The following is a 27,011-nucleotide window of genomic DNA, read 5'->3' as shown; positions in this document are numbered from 1 at the left end:
GGCCACTGGCATGGGCTCCCCAAGGCGTGCGTGAGCGTGGCAGAGATGGGACCCCCGCTTGCACGTGCCTGAGCGTGCTGCCAGGTGCCCTCAGGAGGCTGCAGGGCTCCAGGGCAGGCACTCGGCAGCAGCGCTGCGGGGCATCGGGTACCTGCGGGAGTGAAGGATGCTGAGCGTGAGATGATGAAGACCTCCAGGGTATCTGCACACACAGCCTGGCCTTGCCCGCACAAACTGGGGACACGCTGGGGTGCTGTGCATCCTGTCTGAATGCCCCCCAAAGACAGCCGGTTGCCTCATTTGTGCGGGTTTCCACGCTGTTACAGACACTGTTCTATAAATGCAAACTCTTTTTACCTGGGGGTTCCCACCATTTTCTCCTCCAATTTTCCCTACAATTTTTGGCCGTTTAAAGGGTTTCTGTTCTCCCCAGCTGAAGAAGCACCTTGCCGAGAAGAGGATCAAAGCAAAATCCTTTAGCAACAAGGTCAGGCCCAGAAGGCTTGTGCTCCTGCCTCACCCAGCAGCAGGCACGGGAGCTGCTACCCTGGGGCTGCCGGCAAAACCGAGCTGAGCTGGAGAGCCTGGGCCGGAGGACAGGGACTTGGGACAGGCAGGGCTTCCCTCGCAGGGCTCTAACAAATCTGCCTGCAATGGGAGAGGGATGGTGAGAGGAAAGCCTGTCTCCTCTCCAGTGCGTTAAGCACATGCCCTGAGCATGGGCTGCAAAGCCATGCCATGGGACAATTTTTTTAGGGTATTTCTCTTTCCCTTCAGGGATGCCCAAGTGGCTGGGCACTAATCTAAGGTCTGGGAGAAACTGGTTTCCAGCCCCTCCTCTGCTATCATCCGCCGCGGTGACCACAGGCACGTTACCTTGGTCCTCTCCTCCGCGGCGCTCCACCGGTGTCAGCAGGCAGGAGCCCCTGTTGCCCAGCCAGGGCAGCGCTGGGGAAGACGTTACAGACTCGGAGGGATTTTTATCTCTGCGAGGACTATAGAAATACAGTAAACAGACAGTCAACACTGGGCTAAAATGAGATGAACACGTAAGAGGATTAATCAGAGATAAGGAGCAATGGAATAAAATTTGCAGCACTCTTCTCCTTTATTTGCGTGACACTTCAGCTGCGTGATGGGGGTTTGGAGTGACACCAACTCCCCACCAAAGCCTGGCCGCTCTCTGCCACTCAGTTACTGCTGCTGATTGAACCACTCAGCTTCTGAGTTCTCTGATTTTAATCTGGGAGACCTTCATGTTGTATTAACTTTGCTTTCTGGCGGTACTGGAGATGAACGCTCTGGGCCCCATGGGGAGGAGGGGGCTTACACCGGGCGACGGGTGCCAGCCCCAGGCACTCCTGCCCCTCTCATGCTGGCACGGGCAGCTTGAACTCAAACCAAGCCTTTCACTCAAGAGACCCCAAATGCACACAGCGTGTCCCTAGAGCCTCGTGGTCCTCAGGGACAGGCTCTGGTTGCTGCATGGTGTGGCGGCTCCTCTTTGGCAGCGAGGCAGCAGGAGCACAGCTCCCTCCACGCCTGCCTGGGCACCAGGCGAGGGACCCCGTAGCTGCCTGCCTTGCTCCAAGGATTTGCAGGAGGAGAAGTTTATTGCTGCATACAAAGTCCAGAGGGGAGTTAAATGAAGGGGGGAGAGTTACAGAACCTTTACATCCCATTAGCGAGAGGGCACAGTCTGCACCCCCTCCAAGGCGACAGTGAGGAAGATTCAGGGAGGCTGTCAACCCCTCTTTCCCAGTGCCACAGAAAGAGGCTTGAAAATCCAATCAAGCACTTTCCTTTGGGCCCTCACGAATCCCAGGACTTTCACTCTGGATTTACAGAGAGCAATTTGCTCAGCTGATGACTTGCTGGAGGTTTCGGGACTGCTATCTCCACCCAGTGCAGCGCAGAGCAGGCAAGTGGCCTGGGGGAAGGGATGCCAACAGAGGACGCAGAAATGACAGCAATATTCCCAGCCCAGACGGCTGCGTGACAGCCCCTGGGTGCAGAGGGAGCGTGAGCTGGACACAGTGAACTCACCCAGCACCTCCCAGGGTGGTCCAGCGACCCACGGCTCAGCCCTGCCAGTCATTCCAGGGCGAGAGCTCACCTTAATGTAGAGGTGGCAAACCCTGGAGCATTTCTGGCAGCACAACATTGGCGAGAAGGTCCCGCAAGCCACGACAGCTGGCCCACGAGCCTGCCTGAGTGGCAGCGAGGACTGTCCCACCAAGCCACCAATATTGTCACCAGCCTTCACCAGAGTTACACAGGAACCCACTTATGGGAGTTGACAAACACAGCGTCACTGGATGCCCCTCCACCCCTGCTTTTTCTGGGACCCCTTTCCACGCTCTGAGGCTCAGTAAAGCTCTTGAGCTGATGCCTGATAAAGGCAAAACCATTAAAAAAAAGAAAAAAGCAAAAGAGCAGGGGGAGCCTTTGAGCGCGATGTTTCAGCCTGGGGCTGCCAGCATTTCTACCAGAGAGGCTTAATTTATACTTCTTTATAATCTCTTTATAACCTGCTCCGAGCTCTGCTGCCTGTGCCAGTGTGCTCCCGGGGGTGCAGGGTGAGGAAGGGACTCTGCAAGCTGCAGCGAGTGGGCTTGCGAGTGCAGCACACTTCCCAGGTAGCCAAGCCTATATTTAGAAGCACACCCGCCCACACGTACTCTGTTTTCTACACATGTGTGTACAAACGTTGCGCTGAACCAGCAGCCTCGGGAGACGGCGTCTCTCTGTTTGTCGACAGCAGACACGCATCTCACCAGCCGCACGTGTCCTTGCCCACAAGTCACCTGAAGGTGCTCGCCTGGGGAAATGGTGCGGGCATGGGGATGCGGAGCTGCTCCTGCGGTGGCATGACCTGACACGCATGTCCCTGTGGGATGCACACAAGCGTGCTTCCCTGTGGGATGCAGGCATGCATGGTCTCCTCTGGGATGTGCACACATATGGTCCCCCACGGGACACAGGCACCTGGGGTTCCTATGGGATGCGTGCACACACGGTCCCTTGCGGGACACAGGCAGGGGTGCTGGGAACGCCCAAGGGACCTCCCTTCCACCAGGCCAAATGCTACCAAAGAGATACGGCTTGCCCACGGCACAAATCCCTGCCGGTCACCCACTCACCTGCCTGCCCACTGGCACACGGCCCCTGTGTTCTGCCACGGCTTCCAGGCAGCACCCAAGGTCCCACTTGCCCTGCTCTGGCAGAAAGGAGTGCAGATGCCAGCGCAGCCTTTCGGTCCCCGGCGTACCAGATGGGACCAAATTACCAGCAAGAGCAAGATGCTCATTACCCATGTGCTGTGTGGGTGCCCCCCACCGCCAGCGGCTTGGCTCTGCCCATGCCAGCAGGCACTGCTCCGTGGGGCGTCAGGCTCTGCACATACCACGGCCTTTGGAAAGCATCGGTAGTGCAGAGAAACACCCCAACAGGTTTCTAAACCAGACTAAATGATTTATAAATTATCGATGTCATGAGTTTGCCTCCCCTGTCAGATGAGGGGGAGCAACAGCTCAGGCTGCTGCTGGCAGGCGAGCAGCGACCACCTCAAACAGAGCCAGCACGCCTGCCACGTCCCATGCACGGCTCCTGACGGAGATGCCCGTGTGGCTACTGCTGAAGGCACAGTAATGCTGGCAGGCATCTACGCACCAAGCTTCATAGCAGCAGACCTCAGCAGTCCTGCTGCATAAGAATCTGATGATTTCCTGAGTTTCTGCTGTAGTAATTAGCTTGATCAGCCCAGGCAAATCAGTTTCTATTTGAAACCAGCCTTACTCAATGGGATCTACTCAGTATTTGCCTCCTGAAGTTTTCACACAGATCAATCTTCCCCATTTCAGGTGTGAAAGGCAACTGGGGCAGGGAACAGTTTCACTTGCCCCAGCACAGGACTCAGCTCAGTGCTCGCCGGCAATTTCTTGGCTTCATTTCTCACACACAAGTTGACGTCGTTTCCAGAAACAAAGGGGCTTAGGCTCTGAAAACCCATCTCCTCTGGCAATGGATTATGTCGTTAGATTGTTCCAGTCATTCAGAGGAGCATTTGGATAAGCAAATTTACACAATTTAGACCTTAGTGTCAGCGGGTTCAGAAGGAGAGCCCCTCCACTGTGGCCTATTTTGAATATGCAAATCAACCACGCACAAGGAGATTCATTTTGTAAAGTGCAGGCTGCAAATGCAATGCCAGTTCTTATCCGTTTCTGGCTGACATTTTATTTAATAGGCTATTCATTTGCCCCAGTGTCCCCAGCAGCAGTAACAACTGCCTCTTCAACCTCCCATAACTCGCCGCGAGCACCTTTCCCAGGAGCCAGACCAGGGGTCCCGGTGCCTCGGGGGGATATAACCCTCCCGATGCCCCTGGGAACACGGTCGTTCTCTGCCTGGCAGTTAATGAACCCTCAGGGCAGGGGTTGCCCTTATAGCTGTGTCCTGAAGGAGGCTGATCGCATTAGCAGTGGCGAAGGCATTATGAGAGCGACCTGCCCTGAGCTGTTCAATGCCGCATCCCCAGCACCGGCTCCAGGAGCCCTTAGACGGTGCCATGTCTTCCAGCATTGACTGATAACGCCAAATGGACAGATAACCCCCAAACCTCATTGCTCAGGCCTGATCCTTCCAGGGATGCAGAAGCCTGAACTCTTTTCGAACGGTTGGAACAGGGGTCCCCTGAACTCCTTAGAGAGCCTGGGCTGGAGCCCAAGACAACCCATGCAGACTGGGTCTGCATTGCACAGACATTCCCCAGCTCCATGGACCCTGGACCAGGTGTATTAGCATGTCGTACCCTGAGACATGCACAAGCCCACCAGCGAGTGAAACCCCTGGGGACGCACACAGGTCTGCCCGGAGCCCCCGCCCAGGGCCCAGGACCCCTCTCGCTGTCTGTCCTGCTTGGGTTTGTCTCGCTCCCTCCTACCTCTTTTCTGTTCATCTCCAGAGCCCTGCTATGGTGCTCTCAGCTGATCTACAGGGGCTTTAGCTCACTGTCCACTGGGCTGGACTTGGCATCTCAGCCCCAGCCAGGGCAAGTACAGGGAGCAGGTCTCGGAGGCTGTGCTCCAGTCACTCCTGCTGCTCCCAGACCAGGCTTGCACAGGGCAGATGCTAAGTCTAAATGAGCTTTGCCCAGGGGAAAAACCCCTCCAGCAGAAGGGAAGGGGGACATCCAGAAGGGTGTCTCAGCTCTGCAGAGAAGGGGACAGGGCTGTGGGGAGGGAGCTGGGCAGCAGGGCCAGGAGCTGCCTCTGGGTAGGGAGCATGTGCTTGAAGCAGCCAGCTGCCCTGGGAGACCACAACCAGCACGGCTCTCCCCACCAACTGCACTGCTCTCCTCTTTTTTTTTTTTTTTCTCTTTTTTCTCCAATTTATCTTTTTGACACGTTCAATGATGCTCCTGCAGACTGAAAACAATAGAGACAGAGTTTCAGCCAAAGCAATTTCAGAGCTGAATCAAAGCTGAAATAACCTAGGCACAGAGCAGCTGAGCAAAGACAACGTGGCGAGGGGGGGACAGAGCAGTGCGGATGCCCTGTCCCCCTCTGCAGCTCCGATTGCCTGGCTGGCCAGATGGCATGGGGGACGGCGAGTCCCACCCAGGAGCTCAGCCTGTCTCGATCTCCTCTGCTCCCCTTGTGGCGTTGGTAGCGTCATCTCCCCCCTCCCATGGATGCAAGCCCCCACCCCAGTACAAAGCCGGCCCTCGCAGCTGCAGCTGAGTAAGTACCTGCTTGCCCAGCATGCTGGCTCCGTGCTCTGCATAGCAAGCACCAGCTTTTGCTTTCCCGACCTTACAGCCCTGCAGAGTAACCCAAATCTTCCAGGTGGAGGTTTTTTTTTTTTTTTCTTCCTTACAGATGCTACCCTGCTGCTATGTGAAGGAGCTGGGAGAAACGGACGGACAGACAGACAGGTGGGCAGAGGTGGATGATGAGCTGACTTCTGCCAAGCAAATATTGTATCTGGACTCTTAACAAGGAACAAGACACAGTTCTCAGCATGACTCAGCCTGGAAACACATGCTACTGCCCAGCCTCACCGCCGGGACCAGTGCGTCCCCATTGCTCAGCCACTGTCCCACGAGGGAGCAGCCCACAGCTGCTGCCCCAGTGCCCACCCCAAATGCATTTCACAGCCAGGACAGGTAGAGCGATGCAGCTCCTGGGACGTGGACAGGCTGTGCGTGCCAAAAGGCAGCCGGGCAAAACAGCGGTTGATGCTCTGCAGGACGAGCTATGCGTGGCTGACATGTTGCTCAGTCTCTTGCAGACGTCCTGAAAGCAGCTGTCAGAGCCTGTCCTGTTCCAGCTCCCTGCCTCTCCAGACATGCCAGTAGCTCTGCTTTGCCGTGCGTGTTCCCAGTTTGTTTCTCTATGAGAGTGAAAGGGTTTGAGCACTGGGAGCCTCACTGCTCTTGGAGAGCATCAAGAGCACCCGGTGCAGCAGAGAAATGGAAGGCACGGGACCGTAGGCATCCCCCCCCAGGGTGGTCTGTGATGGCACCTCATGCCCCAGAGCTCCTGCCAGGGGGACAGTGGTCCGTACAGGATGCTGCTTACATCCTGGGTCAAGTTCAGGGGGCTGGGGAAGGCAGCAATATGTCCTTCTGCTCCTGTGTTTTACATGTGAAACTCCACATCCACCTCCAGGGTTAACTGTGGGGCTGGGCAGGAGCTGCCTCAAGTGCCTTCTCTAGGTGAGCCCCCACATGAGCATCTTTAGCCCCTTCCTTCCTAAAGCAGATCCCTGAGCCTGGCAGGGGTCAGTGGCTACCCCAGCCCCAAGGAGCCGATGACATCCCCACCCGGTCCCCAGCCACGGCACCATGAGCACCATATGCTGTGGCAGCCATGGCTTGCCCAAGTGGGTGCAAAACCCCTCGCTGGGGCTGGGTGGGGGTGAGCCCCAGAGCAGGGCATAGCAATGCTCAGCTCCTACCAGAGCCCTGAATCTTCTAAGGGAGTTGCTCGGCATCACCTCCTCAGACCAGGGGAATGTTAGACCCCCCCTCCTCTCCACCCTCCCACCAGCCCGCTCCATCTCTGGAGGATATGGAGTAACCCAGTTAAGCCCCGTGCCAATTAACACAGGGCTGAGCATCCTCCTGAGAACATGCAAATAAAACCACAGCCCTTCTCACTCCTTATACACTGGGGAAACAGTTACCCACGCTGCCTGTTTACAATAAATGCTGTAGTGCGGAAGCCAAAGAGTGACAGTTCTGAAGATGGCATGTCAGCTCAGGCTGTCCCGGGAGGGCCTGTCAAACTGTCACACAGCATTAGCTGCAACACATTACCGCACAGCAACCTGCACTACCACGGGGCTGTGGCACCTCTGCTATGCTGCAGCACCCAGAGCCCCCAGTGTGTGGGAATGCTGCTTCCCCTCCATTACCTCTCTGGGCAGCCGCCTAGCCAAGGGGTACCGGCCACCGCTTTTGTCACCTGGCCTCTTGCATCTCTTCTGCAGCAGGATGCCCACAGGCTGCTGCCCATGGGCTTTGCAGACCATGATGGACCGATGGGATCAGGCTGAAACAACCAACTGGCTGCCACTCGAGCACCTGGAGCTGAGGCTGGCACAGGGGGCCAGGGTTGTGAGTACAGCAGGGGGAGTGATGGAGGTCCCGTGTGACAGCCCTGGGCCACCTCACACCCACACTGCAACAGCCCTCCAGAAACATGTGCCCAGTGAGGAAGCTGGTGGTGGCACAGAGGGCTCGGGATGGGGCAAGACACCTCCCCATGCCAGCCTCGGTGGGGCTGGCGGAGTCCCCTGGGACACAGCCCCGCTCCTCATCCCCATCCCCTCCCTTGCCAATTGCTATCTGCCCCTGTCTGTGCCCCCAAGCCACTGCAGTGTGAAGTAAACAGATCTGCCTACAGCACCACTACTTTACTTTCACCAAGGCGTGTTGAAACAAACCCATTTTGCAGCAGGTTGAACCTGCTGCCGGGCAGTGGCCAAGCCTCAGAGGAGAGGCGGCACAGCCCGGCACGGCAGCGACAACTCCCTAAACTGCCTTGCCCATTCACACCGGCTGTTTTAGCATCTGGAGAGCATCGCAGAGCCAGGATCTATGCTGCTTCTCATCTGCAAGCAAAACCACTGCCCATGCTCTCCACAGCTGTCACCTTGGCACTTTTGGTGAATGACAATTCATAGCCGCTGGCAGGAACACATCACATTACTTTGTCCTAAGTCACAAGAAATGGGAGGGAGAGCTGAAGCTTGGCCTTGGGAGCTTGCCGCCCCTTCCTCTGCCTGCTCGGATCAATGCTTTGAGGCAGCGACCAGCTCCAGGCAGCTGTGAGGCCAGGGTTAAGCATCATGGGCTGTTTGGGCACCAGCTGGTCCATGGATAACACAAGGGGCAGCTGCAGTCCCATGAGGCCAGGCCAGGAATGCCTCTCCCTGACACTCCTAGTTTGGCTGAGAACATCAAAATCACCTCCCAGAGACGTGGACAAAGAGCCCCTGCCGCCTCCTCAGCAAGCTCCAGGCACAGCTTCTCCCATTTCCTACTTCACTGTCCAGATTAAAATTCTTCTGGTAGCCTATAAAAAAGGTAATCAAAATGATAACAACAATCAAACGCTCTCAGCAGATGAGCCAGTTGGTCCTTAATACCTCCTGGCTGCCAGCAGCTCGTTGTCATGGGGAGACAGGAGCTACAAGCTCTGTCCTGGGGCTAGGATGGACATCCATCTGGGAAATCTGGGGGGCTCCTGGGGCAGGGAGTGGGAAGAGACAGGTTGGGGGTTCAGCTCCTGCCCTGGGGTTCAGCGATGACTGCAGTGGTGGCCAAGCCCTCATGGGAGGGGAATGTTTTTCATAATAGCTCTAAGCAGTGAAGCACAAAGGATGGAAGGCCATCAGGATGGCTGGGAGGAAAGCCACCAACCCAAAGGGCACCCTGGGAGAAGATCAGTCACAGCCCCCCAAACTCTTCAGACTCAGAAAGCCACCCACCGGGCAGAGGTGCCCTGGGAGGGAGGTGCATGCAAGACCTCAGGAAAGAGGAGCTGGGCTCCAGGCCCACTGTCTCGGTGCTAAATCCATACAAACCAGCTTCTCCCCCTGCCTGTTAACTAGGCATGATAACGGGCTCTTTGCAAGCATGGGAAGGGGTCGCAATGAGGTTGGAAGGGAGCAGGCAGCCTGCCTGGCTCCAGGGGAAGGTGGCTAGCACAGACCCTTGCTGAACACACGGGGATGCTCTGGCAGCCCCCTGGCACTCAGCTAGCCAGCTCCTCCGAGCCACAGGGGGAGAGAAGCCTCCGGTCACGCCTGACTGCTGGCAGGGAGCTGCATGGGTGCTGGGGAGGAAGGAGACCTCACAGGCTTCCCGCACTTGTGCTCAACCACAAAACCAATTATCCTCATTGTAATTAAAAAGGAGGAGAGACAAAACCCTCTGACCCAGAGCATCTGCAAATCCTGGAGCCAGCGCCCACGGCAGAGGAAGGAGGAGCAGATTTCCTGGAGGCATGGCTTGCCGCCAGCCCGTTTGCACATTGGGGATGGATTACACAGCAGTGGTTTTGGTAACGACAGGTGGTACCGCAAATTTGCAGGACAGAGATGAGATGCTCCCAAGTCCTTGGTCACCTTCTTATGGCCCTGCCAGTCCTGCTGCTGCAGACATAGTGGTCGAGGTATATCAGAGGCTACAGGCAATAAGAGGCTTAGGGTCTAGGGGCAGTTTCCAAATAACGCCTAGGGCCACTGAGGCAGAGACGTAGCATTATTGACTGAGAGATGCTTCCTAGTTTCCTTGGAGCTGTGGCTGGGGGCATTGCTTACACCCTGTGTGGGACTGGGAGATCGGAGACTTATCTGGCCCAGCTCCTTCATGGACAGGCAGGAGCAGGCTCTGCAGCCAAATCACACAGGGATTAGGAGACCCACAGGTGTTATACCTGGCCTTTGCTCGTCATGCCAAGCAGAGTGATTCCTGGGGAAGCAGCCTGCACTGAAGCTTGGGTAATAAACTGCCACTTTCTCAGCAGAGGAGCCTGCAGGAGCTGTGGTTAGCACATGTGAATTCAAGCCACTTCCACAAGGACCCTCTGTTGAACAAGCGCCAGGTGAAGGAGCAAGTGATGAGACGCTGTCATCTCAAACCGGCCTGGGAGATGGACCTTCCTCACACGCCACTGGCTCTCTGGCTGGATGCCAGCGTGATTCCTCCTGACCACACACCCCAGCCTTGCTTTATTGGTCCTGTAAAACCCCCACACAGCAGCTCGCACGTGCCAGCATCCCTGCTGACACCTCATTTGCAAGAATATTGCCGGGGGCAGGTAAACACAGGCAAGTTATTAGTATCAGTGTTAGCAGAGACTGTCTAACTTGGATCTCATCCTGTGTGAACAGGTAGCAAGGGAAGGCATTGCCATAAAGAGATCTCCTATGAAGAGCTGAGACAAAGCAAACCCCGGCATCCTCCTCATACAGAGCCAAGGGATGGGAACTGAGACCAGAGCATCCAGCTTCTCTCCCACAGCCATAAGGTCTTTCTTCCTCCCTGGAGGAATCCACAGCTCTGGGATGGCCCCAACTCCCTGCAGAACACTCCCTTCCCTCTCCCAGCTCAGGCCTGGGTCCCCTCTGGGACTAGACGATTTTGACTAGGGAAAAGCACTTTAAAAAAGAAAAAAAAAAAAAAAAATCAGCATTTTATTGCTGTTAAGCACCAGTGAGGCACATGCTGTGCTGTGTTGTCTGCGATCGTACAGAACCCCAGGTTGATGACTGCAGCCAACGGGGTGGGGATGCTGCTCGCAAGGTCTCTTCTCTGTGCCCCCACCCCATGCAGGACCAGGTATCTAACACCTTCTCAGAAACATCTCTCTAGTCAGTAGGGTTACAGCAGGAGCAGACCCAAGGCTCTTCTGCTCAAGTTCTCTGTACAGCCAGTGGAAAGAGGAGTCTCACGAGAGCTGCTTGGAGGTGATGCGGCAGCAGCCATGAGGAGAATTACCAGCTGCTCCACGCACAGAATACAATTCCCATTAAAGGGAGTTAAAAAAAAAGGAAAGCACTCTTTAGTTTTTACCAGCTGAGCACTGAACCACTTCAAAGCATCCTCTGTCTAACCTGAAGAAAGGATCCTCTGCCCATGAGAGCTCACAGCCTGTGAGATGCTCCCAGGGCAGCCTCCCCCCGCCTCGTGTCCCACCACCTACTCTGCTGGCGAGATGGTAACGAGCCGCCTCCCAAGGGGGCTGCAGAGAGAAACCTCCATGGGGTCCATGGGGTTTCTGAGGCAAGGCGTTGGGTGCCAAGTGCTTTGAAGCCCTACCTCATGCGGGAGGTATCACCCGCTTCCCCCTGTAAGGAATCAAAGCTGGGCATCTGCAGGGTGTGGGGCAAACACTGCCGCAGCGTCCCAGCACCCCAGGCTCACCTGGCCCTGGGTTTGGCTGCCTGGCGATGGGGGGACCCTCCGCCAGAGCTGTGCGCTGGGGCCAGGTGAGAGCTGCCAGGAGGAGAAGGCATGGACCCCACCACAGCCAAGCCCCTGCGCCCCACGCAGCCAGGCCCTGCGGCCGGAGCACTTCTGCGGGGAGAAGGACCAGGAGGAGCCAGGAGGGGTTGTTAACTGGGCATCCTGCTAATGGGAAAGGGAATTAAGGGCTTCCCAGAGAGACTGGCACTGGGATCCGGATTTAGCAGCATCGTTCCTTGGGGACTGCAAAGACAATGTAAACTCCCAGGGGATTAAACCTGAAGAGGATATCGAACTAGCAGGGGGAGAGGAGAGGCCAGCACCATAGGAGGGACAGTGATTACAGAATTACCTGCCAGCCTTTAGGAAGAAAAATGACATTTTATACAGATAAACTGAGACTTAATACAGCCAGGGAGATGATCGGTGCCGGAGCAGGAGCAGCTTCCACTACCTGGCTGATGGCAGCACAGAAGCAAGGCCTGGAGGGTAAAGCAGGCAATAAAGAGGAGCTGAGTTTGCACGGCAGAGCCACGCTGGGAGCAATGCTGGCGCAGGGGAGCAGGGGCAGATGCAGCGCCCTGCTCCCACCCAGAGAAGGATGGGGAATGGCACAGCTCAGCACACACTGATATCGGTGCTGCAAGAAACCTCAGCCCCTGCTTAGCAGTCAGGTCAGGCAGCACCAACGCCACCTGGGCGCCTGGAAGAGGACGCGCTGGATTTTCTTTTGCAGTCAGAGAGGGCAGGGATGGTTTAACCTCTGCACCGTGGGCCAGGCTAGTTTCTGCATTGCTGCCTGTCCCAGACCCACAGGCATCCCAGGACTTGCGGACAGCACACGTGGGCTTCACAAGAGCAAGACACAGAAATAATTCAAGACCAGAATAGGCTCTGCTTCCCCCGCTTAATGGGCAGCAAACCCCAGAGCCAGCTTGCAAGCCCGCGGAGAGCTTGCTGCCTGCCTCTCCTTCTCCAGGACTGTGGATGGCTGAGCCCTCGGAGCCAGGCATTTCCCTTGCTCACTGCCACATCCCAGCCGGCAAGCAGCAGCCTCCTCACGGCCTTTCCAACCTTTGCCAACGCTGGGCAAGACTAGGCTTTGCTGCTTTTCCGCTCCAACACAGGTTGCCTGGTTTCCCACCCCAGGTGCAGGGGTCCTGCCCCCCAGCCGGCCGCTTCCCGGCTCTCCTTGGTGGCAAGGGAACACGCATGCCCTGCCCAGGCTTCAGGGACAAGGACTCGGGCTCCCCGCTCCGCCGTCGCCATTCAGAGACATCTCCCATGTCTCTTGGAGACGACACGCTGCCGCGTGGGAGCTGCCGCTTGGGGAGTGAGTCACTCTGCCGGGCGGGCGAGGGCGGCACGCGGGCACGCCAGGCACCGGCCACCGCTCGCCCCCCGAGACCCCCCACTCCACCAGGTGCCACGCCACGGTGGCACGGGGCAGAAAGTCAGTCTGTTCCCATGGAGCAGCACCTCCCGCGGCTGGGTGACAGCCCCATGCCTCCCGCCCTGCTCTGCGCTCTGGTAGCTGCTAAAGCACTGCAAAGCATTTCCCAGAAGCTGCTTTCCCATTCCACGGCATCAGGGAGAGAGGGAGCAGCCCTGGGAGGGCAGCTCCTGCAGAGACGGAGACCCCGTGTCCGGCTGCATGGAGGCATGCGGTGTGAGAAAATCTGCTCCCCCCCCCGCTCAGCTCGGAGGCTCTGGGGCTAAAGGGAAACTGAGGGCACAAGGTGAGGGCACGAGGCGAGGAAGGGACTTGCAGCAGGAGATCACTGATGGCGCAGAAGCCCATGGGCGAAAGGCTCCCCTGAGCCTCTCCGCCCTGGGGGAGGCATCCCCCGAGTCACAGGGCAGCAGCCCAGCCACCCCCCTTTGGGGATCACAGCCTCACCTGGCCTCAAAGAGCACAAGCTCCCCCCAAACTGATGGGATGATAAGCACCTCTTCTGAAAGGGAGCAATTACCACAAAATACAAATTATGCAAATACCTTGGTTACCAAAATGATGCTCCCTGAATGCTGAGTAGGAAAGAAAAGAGCCACGGAGAATGAAAATCCGTTTAGCCAAAAGCTCCATCATGTCTCTTCAAAGTACCGAGAGGCGGCAAGGGGCCTCCTTGGGCAGAGGGGCTTTAGGAGGCCACCACAGCCCACTGACCGTCACACCACAGACAGAGACAGCGCTCAGCATTTCCCTTCCCTCCCAAAGCAATTCAGAGCTGTTACTGGTGCTCCCCTTGGAAGAATGAGGAAACCGAGGCACAGATGGAGAAGGCACCTGGCCACTGAGACCCAGCGTGTGGAGACAGAGAAGAGGTTAAGGTGCTGCTGCTGGGACGCCCCAAGCTGGGTACAGAGCGGGGCACCCACTGCTTCCCATTCCCCCCGTGAGCGCTCCTGGGCAGCTGGCATTCACTGCTGTGGTGTGACGGGTCAGACTTGCCAGTGTCGGCTTTGCGTGGAGCGGAGGTGTTGAGAGAGGCAACAAGAGCATGGGGTTGGGGAAAAATACTGTGGGCTGCTCAGGATGGGCTGGGACAGCAGCAGCCACCACAGCAGGCAGGAGGCTGGTTCGGGGAGGGCTAAGGGGGCACCCATGAGTCTTGATTCAATGGGCAGGGACTGCCCTGCCTCAGCACACGCTCTCTGGCACAGAGGCAATGGTGTTCCCAAGGCCTGACGTTACCGGCTCGAGAGGGAGAGGAGCAGGGCTCAGCATGCCACCCGCCGCTGCACAGCCCTGGCCATGCTCCTCTGCTGTTTCTTCCAGCCTCATTCGCTGACACGGTGGGTCAATTTTGCAACCCCAAGCCCTCGAGCAGGCTGCGTAGCTGGTGTCAGGGCCACAAGGGTGAGCGTGGCCACCCTGCTGCTGAGAGCAGAGCGGGCCAGAAGCGTGGTGCCATCCTTGGTGGCGGCGGAGGACCCTGACAAGCCATTTCAGCCTTGCAAGCAAGGCAGCTTTGGAAGGATCAAGTGCTGATTTGGAAGGACGGAGGGTGACGCATGAGACAGGGGCCATCAGGCAGCACAGCAGCGGTGGCACCATTTCACGCCTGGCCACCACATTTCCCCCGGTGCAAGGTGGGTCTAACAGGGACAGCTGATACGATACTGCCGTGCCATAACCATGCAGCATCCCTGAACGGGAACGACTGCTTCTCACAACGTCACTGGAGCCACCAGACCCTCACGCGGGTCTGAGCTCCCGGCACACTGGCCCCTGCCCCACGGACACTCACCTGCCTGGCAGTAGTCACTCGCCAAGTCCCACTGACGTTGCACAGGGAGGAAGGACGACTCATGACACAGTAAATGCCAGCAGAGCCAGCCACACGACGCTAATTCCTATCCCCATGGAGCAAGGAAGCCATAAGTCAGCAGGAATGCTCTTTGCATCGTCCCCACGCACCAATGCCAGGCAGATTTACGGTAGCAGCGCAGGCACTGCCGCGCCGGTCTGGCAGCCCAGCATCCCCTCCTGCGGCCAGCGGCAGGAGCAAATCCCCAGTGCGAGTGTCTCCGTGGGCAGCACCAGTGACCCCCTCCCACTGCCAGCACTGTCTGGCCAGAGATAGTGAAGCATATCCTCCAGTGCTCCAGGGTGGAGGGGACCCATGAAGTGGACTTTGCAAAATCTGGGTCCCCACCCGCCCTGGAGCACCGGAGGAGATGCTGGACTGCAGCAGACAGACAGCCCCCTCCTCGGCTGCTCCTGATGGCCCAGCAGTCCTGGCACGTGGGACCCCACACCACAGGGCAACTCTTTGTGCTCCTGGTCCTGCAGGAAGACCCTGCCCTCCCTCCTCTTGTCACAGCCCCTCTTTGGGCACCTTTCCAGCACAGCCTGTTTGCGAACAGCCTGGTGCAGCTATCGCATACACAGGTGGTGCCACGTGTAGACCGGTGGCATCGCTTGCCCAGGAGGTACGTGGCACCTCCAGCTGCTGCCCTGGTGCAGGTAACTGCCCCAGGGGCTCAGGCAGCAGGACAGAGCCCAACCCAAGCCAGCATCAGGAAGAGCTGCAAAGTCAGCTGAGCCTTTTCCATTTCCATGGTGAAATGCCTGCCTGAGGACCGGGACTTTGCCCACTTGGACCACGACAGCAGCTGCCTCTTCAAATCCATCTCTGGATTTGAGTGCCCCAATGATATTTCCAGAATCCAGGAGTTTCTTCCCATGCCCAGGGAGAGATGGATCTCACCACCAGCTGCTCTGCAAGCCCCTGCCTGGCTGCCCAGCCCCTTCCCAACCCTACCTTGTCCTTGGGCAGGTCTCCTCCACCACAGAAAGCCGTGTTTGGCCTCTTGGCACTCTTGCAATGCTAGTATTTGTCACAACAACATATGTGTTGGATTTTTGATCAGCAAAAAAACCCACCTCCTCCTTATCTCCCCCCCCCATCCTGAGCTCATACTACCTCAGGAAAGACAGAAAGTTAAATTCGTGGACAACGTGAGGAAAGCCAGATGCCTCCTGCTACGTATAACCACAGCAAACAGCGCAGGCGCTTTGCAGATCCCCTGTGACACCAGTAATCCCACCTGCTACTGATACAGCTCCTGACTTCTCTCAATTAGCTCTAACTCATAACTCCCAAAATCAAGCATCCTGTGCTCTGCTGGGGGAGCAAGGGGCTTGCTGGAGGTGTCAGTCCACCCAGCAGGACTAACCTCAGTTTCTACCCACTTCAGGTGGAACAAGCCTGGCCTTGACTGCTACACTATGCTGGGGACCAAGTGACTGGGTGGCAGTGCCTGCTTTCTCCTCCCTCCCATCCAGCACTCCACTCCTGCCTGCTTCAGCATCCCACAGGCTGCTCCACCACTGTCCTTCCCCCCAGCAACCCCACTAGGCCACCCCCAGCACCCCAGCATTGCCAGTGCTGTAAGAGCAGGACACTGCTCCGGCACGCTGGCACTGTGTGGCTTCACACCAGAGATGGCCTATGGAGGAGTGTGCAGGTCTGTCTGGTGGGATCGTAGCTCCAGCCTCAGGTGTGGACAAGGTGGACTTGTTCTTGGCTGCCTGTCACCTCCCAGCCACACTCACTCGCTCTGCCAAAGAAAGGGCTTAGCTTTGGGGATCAGAGCTCACATCCTGGTGAGCCCTGCCATGGGCTCTCTCCTCCCTCAGGCTCAGGCTCCTGGGAGCTCAGAAGACCTGGAAGGAGCCCTGCTGATGCTGCTGGCCTCTCCCACCGATGCCAGCTGGGCCCAGGGAAGCATCCTGGCACTCCTCCTCATGCTTTTGCTGACAGGGATGAAGGCAGAGATCCTGCTGTGCCTCCTCCTGTGAACATACAGCAAAGCTACAGGGGCTTTCTGCCGACACCCAAACCGCTCAGCTGCCCACACACCACCCACCTCCCCAGGCCAACAAGCTGCAGCCTGTATTTTTGCTGCCCTCAGGAAAAACAGCTCAGGCATCCAGGCAGTAAGATCCCCCTGGGTTGTATCTGAACTTTTCCAGGCACCATCTTGGTCCTCTGGAGATGTCTGGGGATTTTTGCTGCCAGCCACTTAGAGACACCCATCACTCGTACAACAAAGGGCTGCTAGATCACTCCCAGTCCCTGGCCAGAGTGCAGTGCTGGGACCTCTGTCTGCCCCTGGGATGCTGCTGGAGAGCAGCCAGCCCTGGTAGATAACCACCCAGACACCATCTCAAGTCTTCCCCAGAGAGACCTGGGTCCAACCCCAGCAGCTGGGAGGAAGGATGTGACAGCCAAGGAGGGCTGGTTGTACACTCTGATGGCAGCACGCTCCTGCCGACCTCCCACCAGCACCGCATCAGCCTCCCTGGGCCGTGGGCAGCAGCAGGAGGAGCATTTCCAGCTCGTGCTTGTAAAGGAATGGAGAAAGCACCCTCCAAACCATTCCCCATGGAGGAACAGATTGCTTCAGGTGCCCATGGACAGTGCCTTCCTGCTGCTCTCTCCACCTGAACGCAGTGCTGCATGGCAATTCTCAGTACTGACCAGTCCACGGTCTTCGCACGGGCAAACCCCTCCATTGCAGCCCAAAGTCAACAGGAGTAAGCAACAACAAAGATGAAGAGAGGGGATGGATGCTCAAAGGTGGCTGCAGACTGTGACAGAACAGGGCGCAGGATGCAAGGGAGTGTCGAAACAGTGGAAATAAAGAGAAGAGCAAGGAAATATGACCTGAAAGAAGCAGTTAAGCCTCCAGAGAAGAAACACACGGCAGGGCAGGGACTGAGGCTGGATATCCACACAGGGAGACGGACCCATCCGATCCACCCCTTGGTCTTCTCCCACCTGTTCCCAGATGAGCAGAGCACTTGCTGTAGGCTATGCCACAGCCGGGCAACGCCAGGGAACAGATCTGCTCAAAAAAGGTCCCAAAGCTGGATGGAGGCTGGAGATAAAAGTTCTTTGGGGTAGGGACCACGTCTTTTGCATTCTCTGCATCTGTCCCAGCGCCCAGCTGAAGAGCTGGCAGGACAGCAGCGCCCTGTACCCAGCCCGCCCGCAGCACTCGTAGGAGCAGGCTGGGAACCAGAGCTGCCTGCAGTCTTGCTGGGCCTCTATAGGCATTTCAGCTGAGACATGCCTCCAGATTTGTTAAAGCACTTATGTTATGAGTGATGGCAGAAGGATATCGGCTACACCACGTCGGCTGCCCTTCCCGCATTGTTTCTAGCATTGCTCCTTTTAATAACTCCAGTTATAGTTAATATTACGTGCCTCTATCAAGAGTCCTTTTAGACCAGCAGCCTCCGAGTTGCTTGGAAACTGTTTGCTGCAGCGACCGAAAGGCGCTGTCGGGAGGGCTCGACGCCAGCCCGCTTCCCGGGGCTGCCGGTGCTGGGAACCCCCCAGAACAGCCATGCTCCCTGTCCTGGCATGCGTTGGGAGCTGTAGGAAGCAGAAATGAGATGGGAGCAGCTCAGAAATGCACTGGGGACGAGAGAGCCAGGAAAGGTTCGGGGACCATGGGCCTTGTTGGAGGACTCGGAGATCCCACGGCTGTGTTTCAAAACGTTCCCGGCCAGAGGGTAAGGGCGAGTTTCCAGACTAGCGTTCACAGAAAACATACTCGGCCTCGCAAGATTTATTTGGCCAAGTCTGGACATCGAATTCAATCATGAAGAAGTGAGAGAGGGTTTTGCTTAACAGGCAAGTCTCAATGCAGCCTTAATGGTGAAGTCATTTACCGACACCTCTGTAATACTCTATGAATAATTAGGTATCTCTTCCAATTTATGGTTTACCATAAAATGCTACAGTTTTGGAGACAGTACTTTTTTTTATATTGTAGCATGGCAAAAAGCATATTTTATTGCAGGAATGGCAGAGTAAGCATATTTATCCATTGGCCAGGATTCTGTGGTATACTTTCCTCTCTAATGGCTGTACAAACATATACACATCCCAGATTTATACCCAGATTTTCCATACTTTGCTTTTTAATTTACATAATATGTGAAAATTTCTATATAAAATGGAGAAGAGCACCAAGCCATTCCTGCCAACCCACCCGCCTGGATTCAGCGCTCCCCCGTCTCGCACCGCTCCCGTTTCCTCATGGTGCTGGTGCTCTGGGGATCCCGCAACTGCCTTTGGGATCCCACCTGTTAGCTCAGAGCTGCCGGGGAGAAGGAAGGCCGAGGGGGCAGTGGGTGAGGACTCCAGGGCCAGCTCAGTGTGGGAATCCCCAAGAGAAGAAATGTGAGGGGAGCAGGTTCTGCCAACACTGGTGAAACACATCTCCAGCACCATCCCACCTGACGCTTTCCTCCATCGCCTCGGTGAAGCACTGCCTTTTTTTTTTTAATAAATATTGTAGAATTAGAAGTCTGATTGATATGAATATGTAACAACGCTGCTTTATTAATAGCAGCTGCATTATCAGTTCGCTCCCTGCTATTGGCAGGAGATCTGGGACAATATGTGGTTTGAAAACTAAAGAGAAATGCAACCTGCAAAGGCGGCAGCAGCGAGATAATTTCATTCCTTTTCCCGGTGAGCAGGCCAAGCCGACACAAACATGATGGTCACTGATGCATTGCTATTGCTTTTTCGGCCCAGTCGCGGGAACAGGCATCGGGACAGCTCCATGGCATGGATGGTACCGAGCACACCATGTAGCCATCTGCAAAAGGATTTGCAGCCAAGGCCCCCAGCATGGGCAGGAGACACCCCTTCAAGCCAGGGAGCACCACAGCCAGCTTTAACCTCTGCAAATTGAGGTCATTCGGTACAGAGCATCACACAAAACTCCCTGGCACGGGTAATAAACTCCCTTTGCGGTTTGCTTTCCTTACTCCCCCCATCACCACCCTGGAGGCTTAAATGAAAACAAGATTACAAAGGAGATTGGATTGGACATATTTCTGGTGTGCTATTTTAGCTGTAAATTATGCTAGCTTCATAAAACCCCAACTGTTCTTTCCCGAGATCCCTGCATAGATTGGCTTGCTAAGATCAGGCGACCGGGCGCTCGCTGCGGGCAGGCATTGTCTAGAAAAACACTTACGGGGTCCAAACAGTAGCAAGATGCTATAGTGCTACACATATACGTATATATACATACACACATACACACACTTATATATATATGCACGTACACATAGGCATGACAGCACCCAATAACTTCCTATGCCCATTGATTAGCTAAACAGTGACACACACCCACAGGTCTTCCAAGCCCCTATCCGCCGGGCTTCGGCGATCCAACCTTACGGATCATCTGTGCCATTTCAGCTGCCTGTGCCAACGCAGGTGACACCTTCCTCAGCCTTAGCTAATCCCAGGAGAGAGCACAGCATCAGGCAGCGCCGTCCGAAGCAAGCCTGGACACAAGGTACGGGACATGGGGCCACGCTCTGTCATGCCGCACGGAGCGAGCGTGAGTTAGCACGCATGGTGAGGCGAGCAAGGCTTGCTGCTGTGGCAGCTGCAGGGCTCCCAGCCCCTGGCAAGGCTGGGGAGCAGGGCTCTGCCGCACCAATGCAAAACGGCCACAGCCTGAACTTTGCTACGGCAAACCTGGCAGGAGGTTTTGCAATTCCTCTCACGAGCATCACTGCACCTTGGCTGTGCTCCACGACCCTGGAGGACAGAGCAGCCAGGCTCCCAGCACATGCTGCTGCTTCAGGGAGAGTCTAGCAGTGCTGCCCAAAACCAAAAGGACAACAGCTTGGTTCACATTCAGCTCCAGTCCCTGGCTCCTCTCCTACAGTGCTACCAACACCCGCTCCCCCCCCGCATTAGGGGCTGCCTGCACACCGTGCTGCCTGCTCTACAAAGGCGCGTGCAGTGCAGGCAGCTAGGCAACGGGAACCTTGAGCAGAGTGCCATGACTCCAGCTGCTGCAAGCATTCTGCCACCTCCGAGGGACAAGAGCCACTCTCAGCCCTGAGGAGACGAAGCCGGCAAAGTCCCCACAGCCCACGGGAGCCCTCCTCCACCCACTCCCCGTTACCTGGAGGGAGACGGCTCGAGAGTGGCAGCACACTTTGCCTTTCCCCGAGCAGACACAGCAGCGAGCCGTCTCCCCTGTCACACTCCCACGGCTCCACCTGCTCGGAGCTGAGCCAGATCCCACCGTGCTTCCCGCATGCGTCGGCTCACGGCCCGCACTGCCAGCCCGGGGAGCGGCACAAAGTAAAACCCTCCCTGGCAGGATGGGTCCAGCCCATCTCATCCATCCTCCTCTCTAACCAGCCACTCCAGGCAATGCTACGGCAGACTTTGTTTTGCACCTCTATCCCAAGTCTCCCACGTGAAGAATCCCTGCAGGGTCAGTGACCTTTGAGGAGACCACGCAATTTGTGGGCAGACGTCTGCATGACTTCTCCTAAGGAAGGATAGAGCATCCTATCCTACCTGCAAATGAAGAGGCAATGCAAGCTGGCAGAGGTGTTTGCATTGCAACGTCATGTATTAGGAAGAAAGGGGCAGAAGCTGAAGAGTGGTCAAGGCAGCACAATAATGCTGGACAGATGCGAAAGGGTTCGTACCCAAAGACCCTGGGGTGCCTCACCTTGCTTTCTAATCAGGAGCTGCATCTCCCTCACGTGGACACACCCCCCCCCCCCACCTGCAACAAGCCATCTCCACACGTTACACTGTACCTTTCACCACCGGGACCTGGCACGGGGCTTGTCTGCATGTGTACGTATCTATCAATACAAAAACAGGCTTCCTAGGCAATCAATAATGCTATTTAAGAGATAAATCTCACTATTGACTGGCTGCTGAGGCCAGCTCCTGATTAACTTGAATGAGAGATACAGAGAACAGCGAGGGAGCTCTGAAGTGTTCCCAACGTCACTGAGCATCAGTCCTGCATGCTCAGGCTGTGCATGCGGAGATGGATTGGGCCAGGGATGGATTGGGCCATCTGTCTCTGGGTTACAACAGGATGGGACTGTCCAGGGACCCATCTTCTAAGGGGGACGCAACTCCACTGCCGAACACCTCTGTGACCTGAGACCAGAGCCTTGGTCTCTTTAAATCCAGCAGAGACCACAAGGTATGGCTAGGCAGAGACGTGCCTATTGTTACACAACTGAGGATCCATGCACCCCTGGGGAAGAAAAGGCCCATCTGTGAACACGTGTGAGCCCTTATGCCATGCACAAATTAAAACTGGACATTATATTCCCTGAGTCCAGCTGTGGCTGTGCCAGATTTGAAACCCCTCTACCATCCCACACCCAGCCTTGGTATTTTGATCATCACTTTGAGTGGGTTGAAGGGGCTTGTTGTCTGCCAAGCCCTCAAAGGCGGCTCCTGGCCACCATGTCTCTGTCCTGGCTGCAGAAGTCTCTGCTGTGATGCATGTAGGGCCTCCCCCAACCCATCTCTGGCCCTCCATTTTTGGGAAAGGACAACTCCCACCAGAACAGGTCAGAGCAGGGGATGAGCAGAGCTCACCCAGCCTCGCACGGGAAGACTGTGAAGGAGCCATCCCTCTCCTCCCTGTGGAGGAGAGCCATCCCTTACAAGCATTTGAGGGAGAATGACAGAAGGGAAAGCACTGCTGAACCTAAAGGACAGCACTGCCACACCAACAGACTGCCACTGCACTGCCCAGAGGTAATACTCAGCCAGATCAGAGACTTCCAGCCCTCCAAGCAGCAAGGATCTGAACAGACTCCCAGCAGGAGCCACAGAAGAAGAAAGACTCTGTTTTAGGTAGGCTGGATCAATTGGAAAAAAATGTGTCCTTCAACAACCCAGGGGCATCTTCCAGCCCGCAGTGCCCGAGGCCACCACCTCCCCGAGCTGCACATCTTGAGGATGGATCGTGCCACATTTCCTTCCATGTTCCCAAGCGTTTCTTCCTGGCTGATGTGGATCCATGTTTCTGTCCCCCAATTTCAAAGCCAGAGCAACCCAACAGCACCGGTGCTGTGGATGGGTGCTGGATGGACAGGAGCACATCCAAACAAGCCCTGCTCTGCCAGGGAGCAAAAGGCCCCATCAGAACAGCTCATCTCCTTCCTCCCATCGCAGACTCTGAGACATCACCCAGCAATGCCGTGGTTGAGCCCTGGGAGGGGAAGGCGGCATCAAAAAACATCTCAGCCCCAGGAGATTTGGGCTGCTTTCTGCCCCACAGCAGGAGAGAGGGGAGCAGTCCTGCTGCCCCGGGCTCCAGCGATGGTGGGAGGGCTCATTCAGTGGAAGACCCCTAGACGATCTGAGCCTTGTTCCAGCCAGGCTGGAGGCTCCTCAAGGCAGCAGCCAACTTGATGATTATATAAACACTTTTTCCACTACAGAAATGTCATGCCTGTGGGCTGGAGCTGCCCTGGGAAATGACACTGAACTCACAGGTACAAATGAAGAGAGAGGCTTGCTGCTGATTCCAGCAGGAGGGGGGAAGGACCAGTGCTAAGGAAGACCTGAGGACTTGAGGCTCTGCCCTAGAGTGCCAGGGAACAGCTCCCAAGCAAACCATAAAAGCATCTTCCTGGTATCACGGGGCTGCGATTGGAGGCAAAATCCCAACTCTGCAGACCCGCAGGCAAGTCCCAGAGCCCTGCTTCCCACTCACACGCAGTGTGCAGGTCAGGTCCCATAAGATCAGGTGGTGAAGCAAAACACAAAGGTGGCTGGTGCAAACACTGCCTTATCTCCCAACTGCTTCCCACTCGGGGACTTCTGCACTAGACTGGGCTTTATGCTTTTAGGCTTCAGTTCAAAGATCGAACTAGCTTACTTCAAGACAGAAATGAGCTCCAGAGCTCACTACAAGCACACCATTGTTCTCTGCAAGCGTCAGGCTGCCCTCCTGCCCCACGAAGCTTGAAGTCAACGGGTCCCTGTCCACCCTAACTCCATGGGTGGCACCTCTTCCCTTCCCCGAGCTTATCTCCAGCACCCTGCTCCTTGGCTTACAAGCCTCAGCCTGCTTCAGTTGCATCCCCAGTGTGCTCCACCCACCTGCCACTGTACAGAGAGGATGTGGTTTTGCACCTTCTCCACAGGCCCTTCCTTAAATAATGATCCCAATTCCCCCGCGCTGGGAAAGCCTCCTGGGAAACCAGGTCAGCTGCCGGCAGCCAGTGGCATTGGCCACAGGGACGGGATCAGGGACTTCACACAAGGACAAGCCGCAACAGCCGGGGCTGCTGCAGGGACAGCCCTTGGTGCCAGCGGTGCTGAAGTCCTGGAAAGAGGCAGACGCGCTCCGACCGTGGGGCGCCAGCGGCTCGGTGCTACCCACACTGGACCACCCAGCCAGCAGCACCCTGTTCCCCCTTCATGGGTGGATCCTGCAGCAATTGCCCACAACAGTGCTTAAGTTGGGGCTTCGAAGTGGTGCTGCAGCACAATGGTGGCTGTTGCCATGCCAATCGAGCGGGCAGTCGGCACATTGAACTGCCAAACCAGGAGAGCAGCCATGCTACTGGAGATGGACCCATGCCAGGGTGCCGAGGGGGCCTGCTTTCCCCCGTGGGCTCCTGCAGCAGCATCACACAGCCTGAAGAGCTCAGCTGCTCTCGACCGATGCCCTCACCAAGCACCAGGCTCTCCTCAGTGCACGCAGCCCCCAGAGCCCGCTCCCCACCCCACCGCAGCCTTGCACCATCGCACGCCAGCTCCAGCCGGCAGTTGTTTACACACACGAGCACCGGCTGGTCCCCACTGCTTCGGCGGCTGCGTGGCGGTAGCCACACTGGAAGGAGGCAGACAGCGTGTCAGTAAACGCAAGGGAAAGTTCAGCATCGCGGCGGGGGGGTGAGCATGGCAGCAGGTAGGTCCTCAGCAAGCAGCTGGAGAGCAGGAGGCTGCAGGCTCAGCCACACGCCAGTGCTCAAAGGCACAGGGAGAGGGCACCGTCTGGGCAGGCGATGACCAGAGGGGATGTCGGAGCAGTCCCTTCTTAAAAAAAAAAAAAAAATTTATAGAAAAAGATTGTGAAAAAAATGGGGTTTTGTTTGCTGCTCAGGTGTGGCATGAACTCCTTACTGCAGGATGACATGGATGCCAGCCGCTCACGCAGGGGCATGGATGAGTATGGAGGGCTGCTAAACAGAGGGAAGCACCCTGCCCGGGTCTCTGCCGAGAAAAGAGGCAGTGCCAGCCCTCCCCTGCCCTTAGCGCCTGCCTCCACCCAGAGACGGGCCACAGGCTCAGCCTCCCTTGGGCCTGACCCAGAACCACTCTTGCCCTCGAGGCAGTCTTGTGCCAGGCGAGGTTCTCATGCATAAGAACACACATCCCAGCCCACCCTGGTGCAAACCAGCTTTTCTCCCCTCCAGCCTTCCCTTGTAGACCTGGGGAAACTGAGGCACGGGAAGGTGGAAGGTGGCACACAGCTCACTGGTTGTCATGAAAGAAGAAAAAGATGCAAATGTTTTCAGATCGCTCTTCCCCAAAAGCAAGCCATGTCTCTCTACCAGTCCTGCTGCTGGCAAGGAGGAAAACTCATCCCATCCACATCACTCTGGAACAGGGAAATGAGGAAAAAAAACCCCAGACAAGCCCCAAGCCAGGAGCCAAGTGCGTTCATCTCTGTTCTTTCAGCTCAATCAGCCACGATCTGTGACGGCAACTGCCACGATACCGGACTAACACTGAGAACATTGCCACCCAGGAGCATGCCAAGGTGACCTGGGGGGCAGCGGCAGAGCTCCCTGTCCTGCACCTCACTTTCTCTGCGCAGCCTTGTCCTGCCTGGTGGCCCTGGGATGGGGAAAGCTGTCTCAGGTGAGAGTGGTGCTCAGCACCACTGATTCGATTCAGACCACGCGAGCCCCCAAACCAGATTCCTCCTCCTGTGCATCGAGGCGCATACCTCCCGCAGATACACCATCCGGGGGCCACCGAGGCTGTGACAGGGAGACAGAGCAGCGGGACGGCGGGGAAGGGGACACCCCCATCACTACCCTGGCGCCTGCAGAAGGCCACACGCACGTCTCCAGCTGACCCTGCGGCCTGGGTTCTCGCAGGAGGACGAGGCAGAGCCCGGCTCCAGCACCTCCGCGCTACCGGCGGCTTCTGGGCGCCCAGAGCCCCGGGGAGCCGGGCATCCCTCCCGACACGCCGCGGGAAACACGGAGCCGCCGGGCATCAGGGTGCTGGGGAGTGCCGGCGAGGAGCCGGCAGGCCTCCTGCCTCCTCGCAATCCCCTTGCTCCAGCCAGCGCATCCCCGGGGGAAGCCGGCCAACTCCCGCGAACTGGCAGCGCCCCCGACGGAGCGCAACACCGACGGGTCTCCCCGCCGCCGTGCCGCGCAGCACCCCAGCAGGCACCCCGCTCCCCCCCCCCCCCCCGCCCCGGGACGAGGGCTCACCTGCGTTCCGCCGCCGCCGCTCCCTCCGTAACCCCCCCCCCCCCCCGCAGCCTCAGGCGGGCGGCGCGGCGGGCGGCGCGGCGCGGCGGGCGGGCAGGGCAGGGCACCCGCAGCCCCCCGCCGCCGCCGCCCCCATGGCCCGCCGCCGCCGCCCTCAGCGCTCAGCCGGGGCCCGCCGCCTCTGCTGCCTCCGCCCCGCAGCGCCCGCCCCCGCCATGCCGGCCCGGTCCGGTGCTCCCCGTCCCCCCCCCCCCCCGGCCGGCCGGCGGCGGCGGGCGCTGTGCGCGGCTCTGCGGGGTGAAGGCGGGCGGGCGGGCGGCGGCGCGGGGCGGGGCGCGGGGCGGGCGGAGGCGGGCGGACCCCGCAGCCCCCCAAAGGGGCCGGCTCCCCCCCCCCAAGGGGGGGCTGCGGGGTCCGCCCGCCTGCGGCCGCCCCGCCGGGGGAGGCGGCGGGCAGTGCCCCCCTCTCCCTTCCGGACGCGCCTGGACGGTCACCTTCGGTGGGCACCGGGACTCCGTCAGCGGTCACCGGAGGAGCCCCTCGCCCACCTCCTCACGCCGCCCGCCGCCAGCTCCATCTCCAGCCGAAGCATCTCTGCGGTCCCTGCTGCGGGCTCTCCCCGCTCCAGCCCCGCACCGCTGGAGGCAGGCCTGCAGGCAGAGCGGCAGGCGATCACCGCAGACCTCCGCTCGGCTCCCGCTCCCCTTCCGAGCAGCCTGGGTGCCTTTCCCACCGCTGCTG

The 27,011-nt window shown here is 57.5% G+C and overlaps 1 long non-coding RNA gene across 2 annotated transcripts; it reads right to left on the bottom strand.

The window, feature by feature from the left end:
* On the bottom strand, positions 1-26,400 carry LOC128153947 (uncharacterized). 2 transcript variants are annotated; one of them, XR_008239160.1, is made up of 3 exons: positions 26,271-26,400; positions 877-995; positions 1-151 (listed from the first exon to the last, which is right to left on the bottom strand). It is a non-coding gene; the product is annotated as an uncharacterized LOC128153947 (long non-coding RNA). The 2 variants fall into 2 exon arrangements; XR_008239161.1 differs by lacking the exon at positions 26,271-26,400 and adding an exon at positions 20,942-21,030.
* Between the last annotated feature and the right edge of the window lie 611 nt (positions 26,401-27,011).

The sequence above is a fragment of the Harpia harpyja genome, chromosome 18 (assembly GCF_026419915.1).
Source record: "Harpia harpyja isolate bHarHar1 chromosome 18, bHarHar1 primary haplotype, whole genome shotgun sequence".
In the NCBI taxonomy this organism is placed as follows: Eukaryota; Metazoa; Chordata; class Aves; order Accipitriformes; family Accipitridae; genus Harpia; species Harpia harpyja.
The sequence above is the reverse complement of the archived record's forward strand: the minus strand, read 5'-3'. Positions and strand labels throughout refer to the sequence as shown.